This window comes from Chiloscyllium punctatum, chromosome 42 (genome assembly GCF_047496795.1).
Source record: "Chiloscyllium punctatum isolate Juve2018m chromosome 42, sChiPun1.3, whole genome shotgun sequence".
Classification (NCBI taxonomy): Eukaryota; Metazoa; Chordata; class Chondrichthyes; order Orectolobiformes; family Hemiscylliidae; genus Chiloscyllium; species Chiloscyllium punctatum.
The window spans coordinates 45,065,456-45,087,537 of record NC_092780.1 but is presented as its reverse complement, the minus strand read 5'-3'; the positions used below and the strand labels follow the sequence as shown (position 1 = coordinate 45,087,537).

General features: G+C 43.8%; 1 protein-coding gene across 1 annotated transcript in view; it reads right to left on the bottom strand.

Annotated features, from left to right (window-relative positions):
• The window catches only part of kansl1b (KAT8 regulatory NSL complex subunit 1b), a 307,114-nt gene extending 302,506 nt beyond the window's left edge, over positions 1-4,608 (bottom strand). Inside the window, exon 1 of the mRNA XM_072561887.1 lies at positions 4,193-4,608. The gene's annotated coding sequence lies outside the window, so the exon portion shown is untranslated. The remainder of the gene's footprint in view (positions 1-4,192) is intronic.
• Positions 4,609-22,082: the final 17,474 nt, after the last annotated feature.

Sequence of the window (22,082 nt, the reverse complement as noted above, 5' to 3'; positions counted from 1 at the left end):
TTGACGAAGGTTGGGCAGTGGACATGGTGCATATGAATTACAGTAAGACATTTGATCAGGTTCCCCACAGTAGACTCATTCAGAAAGTTAGGAGGTTTGGGATCAGGGAAATTTGGTTGTTTGGTTACAGAATTGGCTGGCCGATAGAAGACAGTGAGTGGTAGTGGAGAGAAAGTATTACACCTGGAGGTTGGTGACCCACAGAATCTGTTCTTGGGCCTCTGCTTTTTGTAATTTTTTATAAGTGACTTGGATAAAGAAGTGGAAGGGTGAGTTACTAAGTTTGCCAATGACACAAAGGTCGGTGGCATTGTATATAAAGTTGAGGGCTGTTGCAGGCTACAATAACACACTGACAGGATGCAGAGCTGGGCTAAGAAGTGGCAGATGGATTTTAACCTGGATAAATGTGAAGTGATTAATTTTGGAAGGTCAAATTTGAATGCTGAATACAGGGTTAAAGACAGATTCGAGACAGTGTGGAAGAACTGCGGGATCATGGGGTCCATGTTCAATAATCCCTCAAAGTTGACACTCAAGTTGATAGGGTTGTTAAGGCGGCTTTGGTTTTCATTCATGAAGGACTGAGTTTAAGAGCAGTGAGGTTTTGCTGCAGCTCTATAAAATCCTGGTTAGACCACACTTAGAATATTGTCTCCAGTTCTGGTTGCCTCATTACAGGAAGGATGTAGATGCTTTAGAGAGGGTGCAGAGGAGATTTACCAGGATGCTGCCTGGATTGGAAGGCATGTCTTATGAATAGAGGTTGAGTGAGCTAGGGCTTTTCACACTGGAGAGAAGGAAGAGAGGTGATTTGATACATGTGTACAAGGTGATTAGAGGCATAGAGTAGATAGCCAGAGACTTTTCCCCCAGGGCAGAAATGGCTGTCATGAGGGGTCATAATTTTTAGGTGACTGCAAGAAGGTATAGGGGAGATGTCAGAGGGAGGTTCTTTACATAGAGTGGTGGAATGCACTACCAATGGTGGTAGCAGAGTCAGAGAAATTAGGGACATTTAAGTGACTACTGGACAAGCACATGGACGGCAGGAAATTGAGGGGTGCGTAGGTTAGGCTGATCTTAGATTAAGATAAATGCTCGGCACATTGTGAGCTGAAGGGCCTGTACTGTTCTATGTTCTAACAACTCCTCCACGTTAATCCTCAACACTGGTGCTCCACAAGGCTGCATACTCAGTCTCCTTCCACACTCATAATTGGGTAGCCAGTCAATTTCCAATTTTGCTGATGACACCAGCAGAGTGGGTCAGATTTTAAATAATGACGAGACAGATTACAGAATATAGCAAAGAGATTGAGCGCTTAAGGGCATTGTGTAAAGACAACAATATCTCCCTCGATGTCAGCAAAATGAAGGAGCTCGTCATTCATTTGAGGAAGCAGAGTGAAGGACATGCCTCTGTCTGCGTCTTTGGTGCTGAGGTAGAGATGGTCAAGAGCTTCAAGGTCCTTGAAGTAAATATTACCAACAGTCTGTCCTGGTCCATCCATGTCAAAGCTATGATCAAGAAAACAAACCTCTACGTCCTCAGAAGGCAAAGAAAATTCACATGTCTGCAATGATTCTTACCAATATGCACCATAGAAAGCATCCTATCAGGATGCATCACGCTTGGGACTGCAACTGCTCTGGCCAAGACTGCAAGAAATTACAGAGAACTATGAACCCAGCCCAAACTAACCTTTCATCCACTGACTCCATCTATACTGCCTCAGAAAAGCAGTCATCATAATCAAAGACCTCTTCCACCCCAGTTATACTCCCTACCACCTTGTTCCATCAGGCAGAAAATCAAAAAAGTTTGAAAACACTTTCAAGACCAGCTTATTCCTCACTGGTAACAGACTTCTGAATGGACCTCTCAGATATTCAAGCTGATCTTCCTCTGCACCTTCTCTGAAGCTGTCACACTATATTCTGCATTATGTTCTATCACTCTGGCATACCTATGCAAGTTTGATTTGCCTGTTTCTCACTCTGAGTACGTGACAATAATAAATAAAATTAGAACAGTGGTTGAAAAACTAACTGGTCCATGTACACAAGCAGCTGAATTCAGAGGAGGGGACCACTTGGCTTGTTCAACTTACACCACTCCACACTAAGATCCTGCCTGCTCGGGTTACTCCGTATTCCTGCCGAGCCCCAGTAAACATTCACCCTCTCACTTGGCAAGAATCTACCCAGCTCTGCTTTAAAAACATTCAAAGTCTGTTTCCACCTCATTTGAGGAAGAGAGTTCTGAAGATTCATGCCTCTCTGAGAAATTATTTCTTCTCGTCTGTCTTAATTGGATGATCCCTTTTTTAAAACAGTGAACTTCCTTCTCACAGGTACGCTGTCAAACCAGCTCAAAACTTCTCATGTTTCATTCTAGCCATCTCTTCTTCTTCTACACTCCAGATACATCAGGCATAGCCTATCCCATCGTTCGTATAGAACAACCTGCCCATTTCCAGGTGTGAGTTTAGTAAACATTCTCTGAACTGTCTCTCATGGCCTCAAATCCTTCCTTAAACAAAAGGCTGATGCTGAACACAGATGTGGTCTCACCAGTACACAGTACAAATGAAGCACAACCTTCCTACTTCTGCAATTCCCCTTGCAATAATTGATAACGTCAAAGATATTTTCTAATCAACTTATTCAGTGATGTCATTGCATACCTTTGGAGCTACTGGGATAGGAACCTGGGTCTCAATACAGAATCCCGACAGCACTAATATCCTGGGATTCCTTCGAGTAGAAACTGAGTGAATTAGCCATATTGTGGCGATAAGAGAAGGTCAGACACTGGAAATCATGTCATGAGAAACTCACTCCTGATTCCCCAAAGTCTGTCTATCATCTACAAAGCACAAATCATGAAGGCAATGGAATATCCCCACTGACCTGGATGAGTGCATCTCCGACAACACTCAAGGAGGTTAACACAACACAAACTAACCTTGATTGCCACCACAGCCACACTCTGCACCACCAACACTCAATGTGTATCATCAATGACATGAACTACACAAATTTACGAAGCGTCATCCAACAGCACCTTCCAAATCCAGTCCGACTACCATCTAGCAGGGCAAGGGCAGTAAGTACTTGGGATGACCACCACATGCAAGTTACGCTCCAAGCCACTCACCACCCTGACTTGGAAATATATTGCTGTTCCTTCAATGTCAAAATCCCTCGAATTCCCTCCCTTACATCTGTCTACTGAAAGCAAATCAACTGCATCAGTGAAAGAAGGCAGGTAGGTAGAACAGGACAACAAATGCTGGCCAAGGAGCAAGAGCCACATTCCATTACAGTCAGAAAGTAATAGGGATGTGTAGACAGAAACAGACCATTCAGTCCATGCCAACCAGATATCCTAACCTCATCTAGTCTCATTTGTCAGTACTTGGCCCATATTCCTCTCAACCCTTCCAATTTGTATACTCTTCCAGGTATCTTTTAAATGTTGTAACAAAAAAGCTCCTACCTCTCTACTTCAATACATGTTAATCTAATTTGTTCATCACTCTTATTTACACAATTGGTTTCAGGTTTAAAGATTCCAATTTGAAACCCAAGTACGCCTGAGATTTACGATAAGGTTGAGACTATCATTTTATGGTCATTCATCCCGACAGGAATGCTTTACTGAGAGGGTCACAGCTTCTTTCCCAGCCCTGCCCTGTGCTTCCCAAACTTAACACCTGATACTGAATGACAGCGATAACAAAGTCGGGTATCATCCCACCCCGACAACCGGCCACATCCCACCCCGACAGCCGGCCACAGCCCACCCCGACAGCCGGCCACAGCCCACCCCGACAGCCGGCCACAGCCCACCCCGACAGCCGGCCACAGCCCACCCCGACAACCGGCCACAGCCCACACCGACCAGCCACAGCCCACCCAGACAACCAGCCACATCCCACACCGACCAGCCACATCCCACCCCAACCAGCCACAGCCCACCCAGACAACCAGCCACATCCCACACCGACCAGCCACATCCCACCCCAACCAGCCACAGCCCACCCAGACAACCAGCCACATCCCACCCCAACCAGCCACATCCCACCCCAACCGGACACAGCCCACCCAGACAACCGGACACATCCCACCCCAACTGGACAGATCCCACCCTGACAAGCAGCCACATCCCACATCCTCCACTCACCTCTCCCCATCCTTTACCCTTAACCCTATCTCCTCCATAATCCTGGAAGGTCACTCATTGCTCCATCACCACATCTTCGGTTGGACGTCTCTCTCCTTTCGCTAACGCCCTCTTCCACACTCACTCATTCCCCTCAGCAGTCCCCACTCCTCCTCCTGCTGCCGCCGGAGGGTCCGGGGCCAAGGCCAGGGACAGGGACAGGGACAAGGCCAGGCTCACAAACCCCGAGGATGCCCCCGCCCACCGACAGCAGACCCCGAACCTGAACCCAACCCTAAAGCTCATCCTGGCCCCGGTGACAGCTCCACCCGAGAGCAAGGCGGAGGACAGAATGAACAGCTACGGCCGGCACTGGAGCCGGAGCAGGAGCCGAGGAAGTGAAGCCAAGACCAGGCCGAGCCGCCTCCACCGTCCGGGTCGCGTTTCGGGGGCGGGGCCAGAGGAACGGGGGCGGGGCTACATGTGCACGGGCGGGGTGACAGGCTCAGGGGGCGGGGGAACATGCGTTGGAGTGGGACCATATGCCCCCGATCGTGGCGATATGCACTGGGCGTGGCCACATGCCGTAGGCAGAGCGATATATTCAGGGGCGGAGCTACACACTCGGTGGGCGGGGTTACATACACGGGAGCTGGACATGCTCGTGGGGCGGGGCTACGCGCACATTTGGGCGGAGCTGCAGATGCAGGGGCGGGGTCCCAAGCTCAGGCTCAGGGACCGTGCACCGGGTCGTTTTTCGGAAAAGCTCCAGGATATGTTCACTTTACACGAAAGAGCCTCACGAGCATTTGGGGTGGTTGGTGTGGTATTGGAGCAAGTACACTGCCCTTATGGTTTAACTACAGAGCCATCGCAGTGATCGTTCAAGTTTGTCCCACGTTTTTCAAAAGTTAAAAAAAGTTTATTTTTCCTTTTTTATACCCATTTCAGCTTTTTTTCTCCTCTTCTGTGCATAAAATCTGTACCGGTTTTGGTAAAAAAACAAATGAAAAAGAAGTCACTGGTCTGGGTCGTATATCGGTAACGATAGTCGCTGTACGATGGAATTGGGAGATAATGAGAGTATGTCACTACGGCAGTGCACTAATCTTTGGTGACTTTAGTCTTTCAGGTCACTTTAATTTTGTACTAAAAACAACAAATGCTGGAGATCACTGCGGGTCAGTCAGCATCCATGGAGAGAGACAGCAAGCCCATGTCGACGGGAAAGCCAGATTGGCAGAGGTAGCCATGACGAATAATTCAGGGATATATTTGGGATTATTCGCCTGACCGATGCCTCTCATGATTTTATAGGGAAAAAAGTCCCAACCTATTCAGCCTCTCCTTATGATTCGAACCTTCTAGTCTCGGTGACATTTTTGTAAACTGGTTTTGGAAATCTTTCCAGTTTAATAACATCCTTCCTCTTGTGGGGCAATCAGAATTGTATGCAGCAGTCCAAATGTGATTGTACCAATGTCTTGTACGGTGGCAGAATGATAAGCACTGCTGCCTCAGCACCAGGGACCTGGTTTGATTCCAGCCTTGGGTGACTGTCTGTATGGAGTTTGCACGTTCTCCCTGTCGTCTGCATGGGTTTCCTCCAGGTGCTCCAGTTTTCTCCTACAATCCAAAATTGTGCAGGTTAGGTGAACTGAACATACTCAATTACCCACAGTGTTCAGGAGTGTATTGGTTAACTGCATGAGTCAGGGGTAAATGTAGGGAGATGGGATACTCTTTGGGAGGTCGGTGTGGACTTTTTGGGCCAAAAGGCCTGTTTCCACAAAGTAGGGATTCTAATTCTGCTTCAGCTATGACAGGTCATGACGGCAAGCATGCCAAATGCATTCTTCACCATCCTATCAACTTGTAACATCACTTTCAGGGAATTATGTAACTGTACCCCTCGGTTTCCCTGTTCAACAACAGAGCCTAGGGCCTCACTATTAATGATGTTACTACTGCCCTTGTGTTTCCTTACAAAAATGCAAAACCTCCCATTTATTTGAATTAAACTCCATCTGCCATTCCTCAACCCAATGGCTCAGTTGATCAAGATCCTGTTGGACTCTTAGATAACTTTCTTCCCTGTCCACTGTACCACCAATTTTGGTGTCATCTGCAAACCATGCCTCCTATGTTTGCATTCAAATCTTTATCATAAATGATGAACAACAGTGAACCTAGCACAAATCCTTGTGGCACACCACTGGTCATAGGCCTCCAGTCTCATCAACAACTCTTTACCATCATTCTCTGTCTCATACCATCAAGCTTTTACAACCAATTGACTAGCTTCCTGCCTCCCATGTGATCTAACCTTATTAACCAGTGTACCTTGAGGAACTTTGTTTCAGGCCTTGCTAAATTCCATGTACACAACTTCTACTGCTCTGCCTCCATCTATCTTTTTCATCACATCTTCAAAAAATTTTATCAAACTTGTGAGACTCGATTTCCCATGTACAAAGCCATGCTGACTATCTCTTGCCTTTCGAAATGCATGTAGATCCTATCCCTCAGAATCCCCTCCAACAAAATACTCAATGTTGACATAAGTCTCACTGATTTGTAGTTTCTTGTCTTTTCCTTGCAGCCTCTCTTAAATTAAGCACAATATTAGCCACTCTCCAGTCTTCCAGCGCCTCAGCTATGTCTGTCAATGATACAAGTATCTCTGCTTGGGCTCCACAATTTCTTCCCTAGATTCCCACAATGTCTTGGGATACATTTTGATCATGTTCCATGGATTAATCTACCTTTATGCATTTTAAGACCTCCAGCACCTCTTCTTATGTAATGTGGGCTCTTTTCAAGTCGTCAGTATTTTCTTCCCTGAATTCTCTAGCTTCCATGTTTTTCTCCACGGTAAATGCTGATGCAAAATATTCATTGAGGATCTCACCCATTTCCTGTGGTTCTACACATAGGTAGTTCTACACATAGATCCCTCATTGATCTTTAAAGGACCCTATTCTCTCCCTAGTTATTCTTTTGCCCTTTGCTGTTTGTCATTTTTATAAATGACCTGGATGAAGGCATAGAACGATGGGTAAGTAGATTTGCGGATGACACTAAGGTTTGTGGAGTTGTGGACAGTGCGGAAGGATGTAGCAGGTTACAAAGATAAGCTGCAGAGCTGGGCTGAGAGGTGGCAAATGGAGTTTAATCTGGAAATGTGTGAGGTGATTCACTTTGGAAGGAGTAACAGGAATGGAGAGCACTGGGCTCATGGGAAGATTCTTGGTATGTGGATGAGCAGACAGATCTCGGTGTCCATGTACATTGATCCCTGAAAGTTGCCATTCAGATTGATAGGATTGTTAAGAAAGCATACTGTGTGTTAGCTTTTATTGGTAGAGGGATTGAGCTTCAGAGCCATGAGGTCATGTTGCAGCTGTACAAAACTCTGGGCAGCCACATGGAGTACTGAGTACTGTTCTGGTCGCTGCATTATAGGAAGGATGTGGAAGCATCGGAAAGTGTGCAGAGGAGATTTACTAGGATGTTGCCTGGAATGGTGGGAAGGTCTTATGAGGAAAGGCTGAGGGACTTGAGGCTATTTTCTTCAGAGAGAAGAAGATGAATAGAGATATACAAAATGATCAGAGGATTAGATAGGGTGGACAGTGAGAACCCTTTTCCTCAGATGGTGGTGGCTAGCATGAGGGTACAGAGCTATAAATTGAGGGGTGATAGATATAGGACAGATGTCAGAGGTGGATTCTTTCCTCAGAGGGTAGTAAGGGCGTGGAATACCCTGCTTGCAACAGTAGTAGACTTGGTGACATCAGGGGCATTTAAATGGTCATTGGATAAACGTATGGATGAAAATAGAATAGTGTAGATTAGATGAGCTTCAGATTGGTTCCACGGGTCGGCGCAACATTGAGGGCAGAAGGGCCTGTGCTGCGCTGGAATGTTTTATGATCTATGTTCGATATTCTACACTTGTAGAATCATTTTGGATTCTTCTTTACCCTATCTACCAAGGCTACCTCAAAGTTATCATATTTCCCCTCCTGATTTCTCTCTTAAGTGTACTCCTCTACCCTCTAGAGACCTCAAGGGATTCATTAAATCCCAGCTGTTTATACCCGACATATGCCTCCTTTTTCTAGACTAAAATCTCAATATCTCTAGTCATCTAGTTCCCTATTTTTTGGATTAGTGGTGCTGGAAGAGCACAGCAGTTCAGGCAGCATCCGAGGAGCAACAAAATTGACGTTTCGGGCAAAAGCCCTTAATTGGGAATAAAGGCAGAGAGCCTGAAGCGTTCAGGCTCTCTGCCTTTATTCCCGATGAAGGGCTTTTGCCCGAAACGTCGATTTTGCTGCTCCTCGGATGCTGCCTGAACTGCTGTGCTCTTCCAGCACCACTAATCCAAAATCTGGTTTCCAGCATCTGAGTCACTGTTTTTATCTAGTTCCCTCTTCCTACTGTCCTTGACCTTCACATGAGTGGGAACGCATTGGCCATAAACTCTCATGATCTTGCTTTTGAAAGCCAGACGTCCTTTCACCTGTGAACAGCCTCACCCAGTGAACTTTTGAAAGTTCCTACTGGATTAGTGGTGCTGGAAGAGCACAGCAGTTCAGGCAGCATCCAACGAGCAGCGAAATCGACATTTCGGGCAAAAGCCCTTCATATTCCTGATGAAGGGCTTTTGCCCGAAACGTCGATTTCGCTGCTCGTTGGATGCTGCCTGAACTGCTGTGTTCCTCCAGCACCACTAATCCAGTATTTGCTTTCCAGCATCTGCAGTCATTGTTTTTACCTTTTTGAAAGTTTCTGTCCAATATCATCAAAATTGGCCTTGTCCTGATTTAGAATTTTAACTTGTGGTTCAGGCATATCCTTTTCTGTAACTATTTTAAAACTAATAGAATTTTGGTCATTGGTCCCAAAGTGTACCCCACTAACCTCAGTCACATGGCCTCCCTTTTTTCACAAAAGGAGGTAAGGTTTTTCCCCTTCTCTAATACAGTCATCTACATATTGATAAAGCTTTCAAATTCTTCCCTATCCAAGTCCTTAACACCATAGCAGTCTATGTTCGTAAAGTTAAAATCCCTCACTGTCACAACCTTATTATTCTTATAGGAGAAAGTGAAGACTGCAGATGCTGGAGCTCAGAGTCGAGAGTGTAGTGCTGGAATGAAGGGCTTATGCCCGAAACGTCGATTCTCCTGCTCCTCGGATGCTGCCTGACCTGCTGTACTTTTCCAGCACTACACTCTCGACCCTATTATTCTTATACCTACCTGTGATCTCCCAGTATCTCCCTAAATTTCCTGCTGACTACTCAGGGAGCGATAGTACAATCCCATCAAAGTCATCACCTCTTCTAATTTCTCAGTTCCACTGATATTGCTTCACTGGATGGTCCCTCAGAAATATCCTGTTTATGTCTTGCCATGATGTTTTCCCGAATCAAAAATGCCACTCCTCCTCTCTTTTGCTTCCCTTTCTATCCTTCCCATAGCACCTGTACCCTGGAATATTGAACTGCCACTCCTGTCCCACCCTCAGCCATGTATCTTTAATGACTATGATATCCCAGCCCTATCTTCCATCCATTCCCTGAGAACATCTGCCTCGTGCATTTAAATAATTGCAGTGTAATTCATAATCTTCCCTCGTTCCTTGCCGTGCTCTTGCCTGCCTTATCTATTTAACTTGGTCTCTTTAACTCCTGTACCAGCCTCAACCTTCCCTCTTGTCTCACTACTGCTTAGGCTTCCACTCCCTTCCAGACTATTTTAACACCTCTCGAGTGGCTCTGGCAAATCTCCCACTGGGATATTGGCCCTCCTCCAGTTCAGGTGCAATCCATCCCTCTTCAACAGGTCAGTTTTGCCCCAGAAAATATTCTAATGATCCGAAAAGCTGAATCCCGTCACCAGCTCCCCAGTCAGTAGGAGGTTCAGAGTGTATAGAGTTAAGCTGGAAAAAAAGCATAGTCGGTCAATCAGCATCAGAGGAGGGGGAGAGTCAACATTTTAAGTTGGGACCTTTCATCAGGAGTGGGAAGGGACAAGGTGGCTGAGAAATAAATGGAGGGAGGGTGATACTCATACCACCTGACACCTGGAGGAAGAACACCTCATGATCTGCCTTGGGATCTTGTAACCACACAATTCAATGAGGATTTCTCCAGTTTCCTCATTTCCTCCCCCCACCCCAACATTGTCCCAGTCCTAAGCCTCCAACTCGGCATCGCCCTCTTGACCTGTCCATCATCTTTCCCATCTATCCTCTCCACCTTCCTCTCCGACCTATCACCTTCTCCCCCACCTTCATCTACCTGTCACACTCTCTGCTACCTTCTTCCCAACTCAACCCCCCTCCCATTTATCTCTCAGCCCCCCGCCCTCAAGCTTCATTCCTAATGAAGAGCTTATGCCCAAAACATCGATTCTCCTGCTCCTCGGATGTTCCTGTCCGGCTGTGCTTTTCCAGCACCATATTCTCAATTATCAAATTGAAAGCAAATGCATACAAAGTGGCAAAGATTAGTGGGAAACTAGGGGATTAGGAATTTTCAAAGGTCAACGGAAAGTCACGAAGAAAGCTGTAAAGAAAAGTAAGATGGATTGTGAGGGTAAACTAACTCAGAATAAAATAGCAAAGATTTCTACAAATACATAAAAGAAAAAGAGTGGCTAAGGTCAACAATGATCCTCTAGCGAATGCGAAGAGAGATTTAATAATGGGAAATTAGGAAATGCAAGGTGTTGAACAGATATTTTACATAGAACATAGAACATAGAACATAGAAGAATACAGCGCAGTACAGGCCCTTCGGCCCTCGATGTTGCGCCGATCAAAGCCCACCTAACCTACACTAACCCACTATCCTCCATATACCTATCCAATGCCCGCTTAAATACCCATACAGAGGGAGAGTCCACTACTGCTACTGGCAGGGCATTCCATGAACTTACGACTCGCTGAGTGAAGAACCTACCCCTAACATCAGTCCTATATCTACCCCCCCTTAATTTAAAGGTATGCCCCCTTGTAATAGCTGACTCCATACGTGGAAAAAGGTTCTCAATGTCAACCCTATCTAACCCCCTAATCATCTTGTACACATTTTGTGCCCATCGTCACAGTGGAAGACATAAATGACAATAAATGATGACAAGGAGGCTCTGGCAGATGAGGACCTAGAAACTATCATTATCACTAAGGAGGTTGTGTTGGGCAAGCTAATGGGGCTAAAGGTAGACAGGTCTCCTGGCCCTGATGGAATGTCTCCCAGGGTACCACAAGAGATGGTGGGGGAAACAGGAGATGCGCTCATGGTAATTTACTAAAATTTGATGGACTCTGGGCCAGATCCACCAGATTGGAAAATAGCAAACATGATGCCATTGTTTAAGAAAGGAGATAGACAAAAGGTAGGCCACTATAGGTCCGTTAGCTTAACATCTATGTTGGGGAAAATACTTGAATCTAAAATCAAGGAAGAAACAGCAAGAAATCTGGATAGAAATTGTTCCATTGAGCAGAAACACCATGTGTTCATAACCAGGAGAGTCAGTGGTTCTGTTCTCTCTGAGAACTGGCTCTGAGGAAGCTGGGGTCAAGATTAGATTGGTGCTGGAAAAGCACAGCAGGTCAGGCAGCATCCAAGGAGCAGGAAAATCAACGTTTCGGGGAAAAGCCCTTCATCAGCCCTGCATTTGCAGTACCCACTTCCGTCTCAGGAACCTGGATAAGTGTAAAGGACTTTCCTCGTGTAAATAAAGGGTGACTCAGTGACAGGATACTGGCCCCTGTAAAGTTCTTTCAGAAAGATCAGACAAATTATTTCTGACATGTCCCTCCTTGCCAATGGCAAACAAGGTTTTCAGAGCTCTCTTCTTGGGGTAATTTTTTGATTGATCTGTTAAATAAAACTGGGTTTTCGTTTTTGATTAGTTGTCACTCAGCAAAGGTATCATTGTTTACCCAGTTCATAATGAAGTGTTTTCCACTACTCTTTGATTGTCCTGGATAATTTTATTTTAGAAGTGCAGTGCAGTGTTTATTGATTTCTTTTACTGGTTTTGCTTCTCGCTCCTTTGTTCTTTACCTGATTTAGCAATGTTTATGTCATGCCTCATAATATGAGCAGTGGACATCTCAGAGGTGTCCAGACTAGAATTAGGCAATTGGTTGCCAAAAGTTTTCATTAGCATGGCACGCTTCAAGTAAGCTGATTTAAGATGGAGTCTGTGATTTCTACACTGCCAGATCACATGCTGTGACATATTGATCATATCATTAGCATAATTTGGAGATTCGGTGTTGGACTGGGATATACAAAATCACACAACACCAGGTTATAGTCCAACAGATTTAATTGGAAGCACTAGCTTTCGAAGCACTGCTCTGAAAACGCCTGATGAAGGACCAGCGCTCTGAAAGCTCGTGCTTCCAATTAAATTTGTTGGACTATAACCTGGTGTTGTCTGATTTTCATCATTAGCACATATCTTAAAGATATACTGATTTACTAACTATGAGATGACACATCCCCAATTGCCCTTGAATCGAAAAGCAGACTAGGCAATTTCAAAGGACAGTTACAAGTCAATCACATTAATGTAGATTTGGAGTCTTACATGAACTAGACCAGCTAAGGATGGATGACACATTTCCTTCTCTGAAGGACGTTTGTGAACTACAGTAAGTACATTATTAAAAAAATAACTGATGATAGTTTTATGGTCACTCTTACTGAGGCAAGCTTCATATTCCAGATTTCATGAACTGAATTTAAATTCCACCAAGTGCTGTGATGTTATTCAAACCTGTGGCTCCACAATACTTGCCTGGGTCTCTGATTTACTAGGCCAGTGACATTACAATGCTACCATCTCCCCAACCGAGTCGGACAATAAACTATGATTGAATATACCACAGGGGAATATATCTCAGCGAACTTCCTCAAATCTCTCATTGGGCTCATCAGATCACATTAAATTTCAGAAAGGATTATAAATCTTCTCTTTTGCTGATCTGACTTGATTGTCTATCTCAGGTGTTATTCTGTTATGGACTTCCTCATTGGCAGCTCCCATTCTGGTTGATCACCCTTTCTTGGATCGACAACATCTTATTGGGATTGTATTATAGATCCCCTAATAGTCAGAGGGAAATTGAGAAACAAACTTGTAAGGAGATCTCAGCTATTTGAAAAAATAATAGGGTGGTTATGGTAGGGGATTTTAACTTTCCAAACATCGACTGGAACTGCCATAGTGCAGATGGAGAGGAATTTGTTAAGTGCGTACAAGACAATTTTCTGATTCAGTATGTGGATGTACCTACTAGAGAAGGTGCAAAACTTGACCATTTGGGAAATAAGGCAGGGCAGGTGACTGAGGTGTCAGTGGGGGAGCACTTTGGGGCCGGCAACCATAATTCTATTAGATTTAAAATAGTGATGGAAAAGGATAGAACAGATCTAAAAGTTGAAGTTCTAAATTGGAGAAAGGCCAATTTTGAGCAAGAACTTTCAAAAGCTGATTGGGGGCAGATGTTCGCAGGTAAAGAGATGCTGGAAAATGGGAAGCCTTCAGAAATGAGACAACGAGAATCCAGAGAAAGTATATTGCTGTCAGGGTGAAAGGAAAGGCTGGTAGGTATAGGGAATGCTGGATGACTGGAGAAATTGAGGGTTTGGTTAAGAAAAAGAAGGAAGCATATGTAAGGTATAGACAGGATAGATCGAGTGAATCCTTAGAAGAGTATAAAGGAAGTAGGAGTTTACTTAAGAGGGAAATCAGGAGGGCAAAATGGGGACATGAGATAGCTTTGGCAAATAGAATTAAGGAGAATCCAAAGGGCTTTTACAAATATATTAAGGACAAAAGGGTAACAAGGGAGAGAATAAGGCCCCTCAAAGATCAGCAAGGCGGCCTTTGTGTGGAGCCACAGAAAATGGGGGAGATACTAAATGAGTATTTTGTATCAGTATTTACTGTGGAAAACGATATGGAAGATTTGGATTGTAGAGACATAGATGATGACATCTTGCAAAATGTCCAGATTACAGAGTGCTGAATGTCTTGAAACGCATAAAGGTGGATAAATCCCCAGGACCTGATCAGGTGTACCCGAGAACTCTGTGGGAAGCTAGAGAAGTGATTGTTGGGCGTCTTGTTGAAATATTTGTATCATCGATAGTCACAGGGAGTGTTGCTGAAAAAAGAGACCTTGGAGTGCAGGTTCATAGCTCCTTGAAAGTGGAGTCGCAGGTAGATAGGATAGTGAAGAAGGTGTTTGGTATGCTTTCCTTTATTGGTCAGAGTATTGAGTACAGGAGTTGGGAGGTCATGTTGCAGCTGTATAGGGCATTGGTTAGGCCACTGTTGGAATATTGCGTGCAATTCTGGCCTCCCTCCTATCGGAAAGATGTTGTGAAACTTGAGAAGGTTCAGAAAAGATTTACAAGGATGTTGCCTGGGCTGAAGGATTTGTTAGGGATTGAGTTTCAGAGCCATGAAGTCACGCTTCAGCTGTACAAGACACTGGTAAGGCCACACCTGGAGTATTGAGTGCAGTTCTGGTCACCGCGCATTATCGGAAGGATGTGGAAACTTTGGAAAGGGTGCAGAGGAGATTTACTAGGATATTGCCTAGTATGGAGGGAAGGTCTTATGAGGAAAGGCTGAGGGACTTCAGCTGTTTTCATTTGAGAGAAGAAGGTTGAGAAATGACTCAATTGAGACATACAAAATAATCAGAGGGTGAGATCGGGTGGACACTGACAGCCTTTTTCCTCGAATGGTGAAGATTAACACAAGGGGACATAGTTTTAAAGTGAGGGGTGTTAGATTTCGGACAGATGTCAGGGGTATTTTATTCACTCAGATAGTAGTAGGGGCATAGAACGGCCTCCCCGCAACAGTAGTAGACTCGCCAACGTTAAGAGCATTTAAATGGGCATTGGACATACATATGGATAATAATGGAACTGTGTAGGTTAGATGGGCATCAGATTAATTTCACAGATTGGTGCAACATCGAGGGTCAAAGGGCCTGTGCCATGTTGTAACGTTCTATATTCTACATCCAGCCTACTTCAGTTCCAAAGAACAGTCATATCAGACTCAAAATATGAATTTCTGTTTCTCTCTCCAGACATGTTTAGTTTCTCCAGCACCTTCTGTTGAAGTTTTATTCATTCACGGGATGAGAGAGTCACTGGCTTGGCCTGCATTTATTGCCCGCTGCATTGCTGTGGGTCTGAAGTCACCTATAGGCTAGGCTGGGTACTGACAGCAGATTTGCTTCCCTAAAGGACATCAGTGAACCAAATGGATTTTCCTCAATCATTGACTCACGGTCATCAGTTGACTCTTAATTCCAGATTGCTTATTGAATTTAAATTTGACCGCCCTCCGTGGAGGAATTCAAACTCAGGTCCCCAGAACACTACCTGGGTCTCTGGAATAACAATTCAGTGATAATACCACCAGACTGTTGTTGAATGTATAGACGCCTTGATTAGTAATTTGTCTCTATTCCTCATCCTCCATAAGACTAAAAATGTTGATCCCTGAAATGGTTCATAACTTCACATTACTGAACTTTCAGTTGCATCCCCAGAACTCAGGCAGTGCATTCCAGATCTCCACCAGCCTTTGGATAAAAACATTTTTCCTCAAATCCCCTCTAAACCTCTTGCTTTCACTTGAAAATTAGGTCCTTGTGTTATTGACCGTTTGATTGAAGGGATTCCTTTTTATCCACTGCTGCTTTCTATCCACCCTGTCTATGCCACTCAATGTCACACACCTCTAACAGGACACTCCTCAACCTTCTGTGCTCCAAAGAAAACAATGCAAGCTTATTTGGCCTCTCTTCATAGCTTAAGTGTTCCATTCCAAGCAACATCCCGATGAATCTCCTCTGCACCCCCTGATGCAAACACATCTTTCCTATTGTGCAGAGACCAGATCAGTACATAATACTCTCGTGAAGTTCTGCACAGCTCCAACATAATCTCCCTGCTCTTATAATCTATGCCTCAACTGATAAAGGCAAGTGTCCCATATGCTTTCTTAACTACACGACTAATTTGCTCTGCACCTTCAGAGATCTGAGAACAAACACCCAAGATCCCTCTGTTCCTTTGAGATTAACTGTTCTGCCAAGCATTTTAGAACACTACTTGACATTAACTGACCTCACAATCTTCTGATGTCTCTTCCATATTGTCTGACCTTTGCAACTTGTAGCCCAGAATAGCAATCTCTCCCTGCAGCAGAAAATAGGACCTCCTGCTACTTGATTAAAACACAGGTAGATGGATTATCTGGAGTTTCGGGAATCTGATTTCCTTTAACTGTTCTTGCTCATTGGAACTCCTTTCTGGAGACTGACAAAAGACTAACACCACAAATACACAACCATGTGAGTGAAGTATAGCAGCACAGAATCAGTGCAAAAGCTCCCTGGCTGAGCATGCCCCAGACCAACATGCATTAACACAAAAAATAAAGCCTATTACTCATGTCCCAATTACATCTCACCACCAGGGACCAACCTAAACAAAGTGTCTTCACTGTGAATCATACTCTGCTGCTTCTGGCTCTGGGTCTTGTACCAAGGATCATAATTTAAAGAAAAACTCAGCATAAGAAAGTCCAAAGCAACTAAAAGACATGAACCACAAGAATAGAAGAAATAAAAAACTGATGTGTTGATGCAGAAGAGAACTAGCCATTTGGATACAGAACTGGCTCAAAGGTAGAAGACAGAGGGTGGTGGTGGAGGGTTGTTTTTCAGACTGGAGGCCTGTGACCAGTGGAGTGCCACAAGGATCGATGCTGGGCCCTCTACTTTTTGTCATTTACATAAATGATTTGGCTGGGAGCATAAGAGGTACAGTTAGTAAGTTTGCAAATGACACCAAAATTGGAGGTGAAGTGGACAGCGAAGAGGGTTACCTCAGATTACAACAGGATCTTGACCAGATGGGCCAATGGGCTGAGAAGTGGCAGATGGAGTTTAATTCAGATAAATGCGAGGTGCTGCATTTTGCGAAAGCAAATCTTAGCAGACTTATACACTTAATGGTAAGGTCCTAGGGAGTGTTGCTGAACAAAGAGACCTTGGAGTGCAAGTTCATAGTTCCTTAAAAGTGGAGTCGCAGGTAGATAGGATAGTGAAGAAGGCGTTTGGTATGCTTTCCTTTATTGGTCAGAGTATTGAGAACAGGAGTTGGGAGGTCATGTTGCGGCTGTACAGGACATTGGTTAGGCCACTGTTGGAATATTGTGCGCAATTCTAGTCTCCTTCCTATCAGAAAGATGTTGTGAAACCTGAGAAGGTTCAGAAAAGATTTACAAGGATGTTGGCTGGGTTGGAGGATTTGAGCTATAGGGAGAGGCTGAACAGGCTGGGGCTGTTTTCCCTGGAGTGTCGGAGGCTGAGGGGTGACCTTATAGAGGTTTACAAAATTATGAGGGGCATAGATAGGGTAAATAGGCCAAGTCTTTTCCCTGGGGTTGGTGAGTCCAGAACTAGAGGGCAGAGATTTAGGATGAGAGAGGAAAGATAGAAAAGAGACCTAAAGGGCAATGTTTTCACACAGAGGGTGGAATGAGCTGCCAGAGGATGTGGTGGAGGCTGGTACTTGCAACATTTAAGAGGCATTTGGATGGGTATATCAATAGGAAGGGTTTGGAGGGATATGGGCAGGGTGCTGGCAGGTGGAAGTAGATTGGGTTGGAATATCTGGTCGGCATGGACGGGCTGGACCGAAGGGTCTGTTTCCATGCTGTACATCTCTATGACTCTAAGTGATGTACTGCTGCTGAGGGGTGCAATAGGAACCAAGGGCAGTGTTGGTGCCATCAAAAGGGATTGTCCAACCACTCATGAAGTGTCAGAAGTGGGATTTACTGTTAGCCCTACCCTGTGTCAGGTAAGGCTTTCCATAGATATTTGAATATTACCAAAATATTTTTCTAATTTTTCAGATTGACTGGCTAGTTCCACCAAGTGGCAAGAATGGTGACCATGGGAACCAGTTGCAGATATGTTGTTTCTGTAAAGAATTCAGAATGGGGAAGAGATAAAGAAGAGTATGCCCACAAACTTCCTATGTATCAGTGGTGGGCCTGGCTCTGAGCTGATATACTTGCAGCTGTAAACAGAGAAAGAAAATAGAAAACCTGATAATATATAGAGTGCACATAAATTGCACACTAATCTTTCAGGTATACTCTTTATCTGAGGTAACTTAGAAGGATGTTAATTCTGGTAGGTACTTTAGAAATACTTTCCCTTGTGTGTAAAGAGAGGATAAGAACATCCAAACAGACCAAGATATAGTTCTTGATTTAATTCAACTGGCATTTGATTTTACCCGACATCACTCCCTGTGGAGTTCGTGCAGCTCAGGAAGAGCAAAATGAAATCGGCTCACCACAATCTTTTCAAGACCAATTGGGAATGGACAACAAATTCCGGTTCCTTTTTCTTTGGGAGTACATCTTTTCGTGCAGATTTTTTAATGGAGGAATAGAGCTCAGGTTGGAGGAAAGGAGCTTGGCTGCTATGAAGATGGAGGGGTACTGTACCTTTAAGACTTGAAAAGCTAGCAAGGGCTTAGAGAAACGCAGAGAGTCCGGAACAAAGTAACAATGTAACATTTGATTGAAACAGCTAAGCGCTATGTTGGCAGGATACAAAAACAAATTCGAATTTGGCCAATCAGTTTAAATTATGCTGGGAGAAAGTGAGGACTGCAGATGCTGGAGATCAGAGCTGGGAAGCAGAATTCCGAAAAGGAAAAGGCAGAAAAATCTACAGAGGATACTTGGCAAAGCTGACTGGTTTTGAAACACGACTTTTTTTTGTCAATCATCCCCAGGTTTATTTATCAGACCTGTATTGTAGAGGGGAAGGTCAAAGAGGTTTAGAGAAAGGAGTTGCGAATAGTTGTTAGTTAATTATTCTCTGTTGGACTTTAAAAAAAAGTTGTTAATTTTTAATTTAAATAATGACTTTTGGGATAGGTCTTTGTCTCTCCAATTTTAACAGACTACAGAATTGGGTGAATCTTTTATGTGTTGCTGTTTTTGTGTAACATGGCACTGTTCCATTCGAATACCGCCAACCAGATGTTCTACCTCTCCATCAGAATTGACAGATGACACAGATCGTGGTGAGATTCACCATAAGGGTTTGCTTCAGAAAAGCTACAATGGGCATATATTAAAAATTCGCTAAAGGGATATGGGCATCGCTGTAAGTCTTCAGTGAACCTCTCCATCTTATGATGGAGGGAAGATCATTGATGAAGCAACTGAAGATGGTTGGACTTGACTATGAGAACTCCTGCAGAAGCATTCTGGAAATGATTGACCTTCAACAACCACAGTTATCTTTCTTTGTGTGAGAAATGACTTGAATCATCGAATGCAAGTGCTTTCCCTTGGATTTTTATGGACTTCAGTTTTGCTAAGACTCCTTGAGACCACACTTGGTCAAATGATGCCTTGATGTCTAGTAGAATCACTCTCATCTCACCTCTGGAATTCAGCTCTTTTTCTGGTTTGGACGAAAGTTATAATGAGGTCTGAAGCTGAACAGAACCTAAACTGAGCATCAGTGAGAAAGTTATGTATATAGATATTCTGTCTGTCGATGAATTTTGTACTTCAGGCTCTGTCTTATGCACAACACATGACATGGAGAAGTTCAAACATTTGCCAGTTCATTGATTCATGTATCGGAGAGCTGCCCAATTCATTAGCTTTGTTATTACAGAGAGATAGGAGAGAGAGACAGAGAGGATCTCTCACACTGTGGAGTGGTGAGAGTCCATCACAGGGTGTCAGTTGGGAAATTCACATCATGTGGACAATGCCCACAAAACCCCAAATCTCTCATGAAGGTAATTCTGTGAAAGAGTGGAGTTTAGATTGAACCTTTGAGAATCATTCATGTCAAGAACCAGTGTATAGAAAGGTTCCATTACATTTTATATTTACATTTGCGGATGACAATATAGTCGGTGGAGTTGTGGATAGTGACGAGGGATGTTGCAGGTTACAGAGGGATATAGATAAACTGCAGAGCTGGGCTGAAAGGTGGCAAATGGAGATTAATGTGGAAAAGTATGAGGTGATTCACTTTGGAAGGAATAACGGGAATGCAGAGTACTGGGCTAATGGTATAATTCTAGGAGCAGAGATATCTCGGTGTCCAGCTACATTGATCTTTGAAAGTTGAACAGAGATTGATAGTGTTGTTAAGGCATCCGGTGTGTTAGCTTTTATTGGGAGAGGGATTGAGTTTCATAATCATGAGGTCATGCTGCAAGTGTACACAACTTTGGTATGGCCACATTTGGAGTATTGCGTACAGTTTTGGTCACCACATTATAGGAAGGATGTGGAAACTATGGTCAGGGTTCGGGGAGATTTACTAAGATGTTGCCTAGTCTGGAGGGAAGGTCTGGAGGAAAGGCTGAGGGACTTGAAAGATGTTTTCGTTGGAGAGAAGAAGGTTGAGAGGTGACTTAATTGAGACATATAAGACAATCAGAAGGTTAGATAGGGCGGACAGTAAGAGCCTTTTTATTCGCATGGCAATGGCTAGCACAAGGGGAAATAAACATATGGATGAGAATGGAATAATGTAGGTTAGATGGGCTTCAGATTGGTTTCACAGGTTGGTGTAACATCGAGGGCCGAAGGGCCTGTACTGCGCTGTAATGTTCTATGTTCTATTTCCAGGCATTATCATCGCAAGATATTAGTCTAACATTTGTTGGTGATAAAGTTATTTGAATTTTCCTTAAAGGGGAAATAGTGGCTTGCCATTTGGATTAAATGAGCTGATCAGAGAGAGCTACATGGCTTTTTAATAATGCACCATATCTAAAAATGATGCTAAACTTTTCAAGGAAGTAAAAAAGTTGACAAATAAAAGAATACAGGAAGATAGGGTCTGTGCAGGTTCCAGAGGATATTCACCATAGCCAGGCTGACTCTGCTTGAATATACTATCAGTTCTGCTATAATGAGTGTTTCTTCAATGCCAATTGGCTTTAATGCGATGTAAGAATTTAGATCATTATTTGTCGAATACGAACTTTCCTTATGCATGTTGGCAAGAACACAATTCTGGCACCATTAGTTTAAATGGTGAAGCTATTGCACAATTTTCTCATAACGTCAGATTGCATGAGAATGGAACTATTGCGTGACATCAGAACTGACAGTATTATGTATTTATAAAAATTCTGCTTTTACATCCTTTACAATAGATTCTAATATTTTTCCAAGTGACAGAAGTTAAGCCAATTCGCCCTTTTTTCATCTCGATTCCTTTGTGAAGAAGGGTGTTACATTCGCAATGTTCCTGCGTTGTAGGTAGCTTGTTAAAGTACTGTTAATATGATTTCTGCGCACCATATGTTGTTTATTGGTTGCACACAGCAGCAGGGGAACTCATGTTGCTGGTTGTTGCTTCTACTTTAAGGCAACTTGTCATTGGGGGAGTGCATCATGACTACGAGAAGCAGTCATTTGAAACGTGAATTTGGACTCTAATGAACATGTAACAGAATGTGTACCAAGGTTTTCAGACACCTTGCTGTCGGTTTTGGTGCATGAGGTGGAAATGAGAAATATCCTGTAACAACAGCAAGAGGCTGTCTCAAGATTACCCAGAAGGAAATGGAAGCAACTAGCAGGAGAGGTCAATGCACCAAATATGGATCTCTATCAAAGAATCATATCGTAAAGAAGAGGCCCTTCGGTCCATCGAGTCTGTATCACCAAAATTCCACTACCTATGCTAGTGCCACTCTACACTCATAGCCTTAAATGTTATGACACTCCAAATGTTTATCCAACTACTTTCGACAAGTTATGAGGCTATCCAC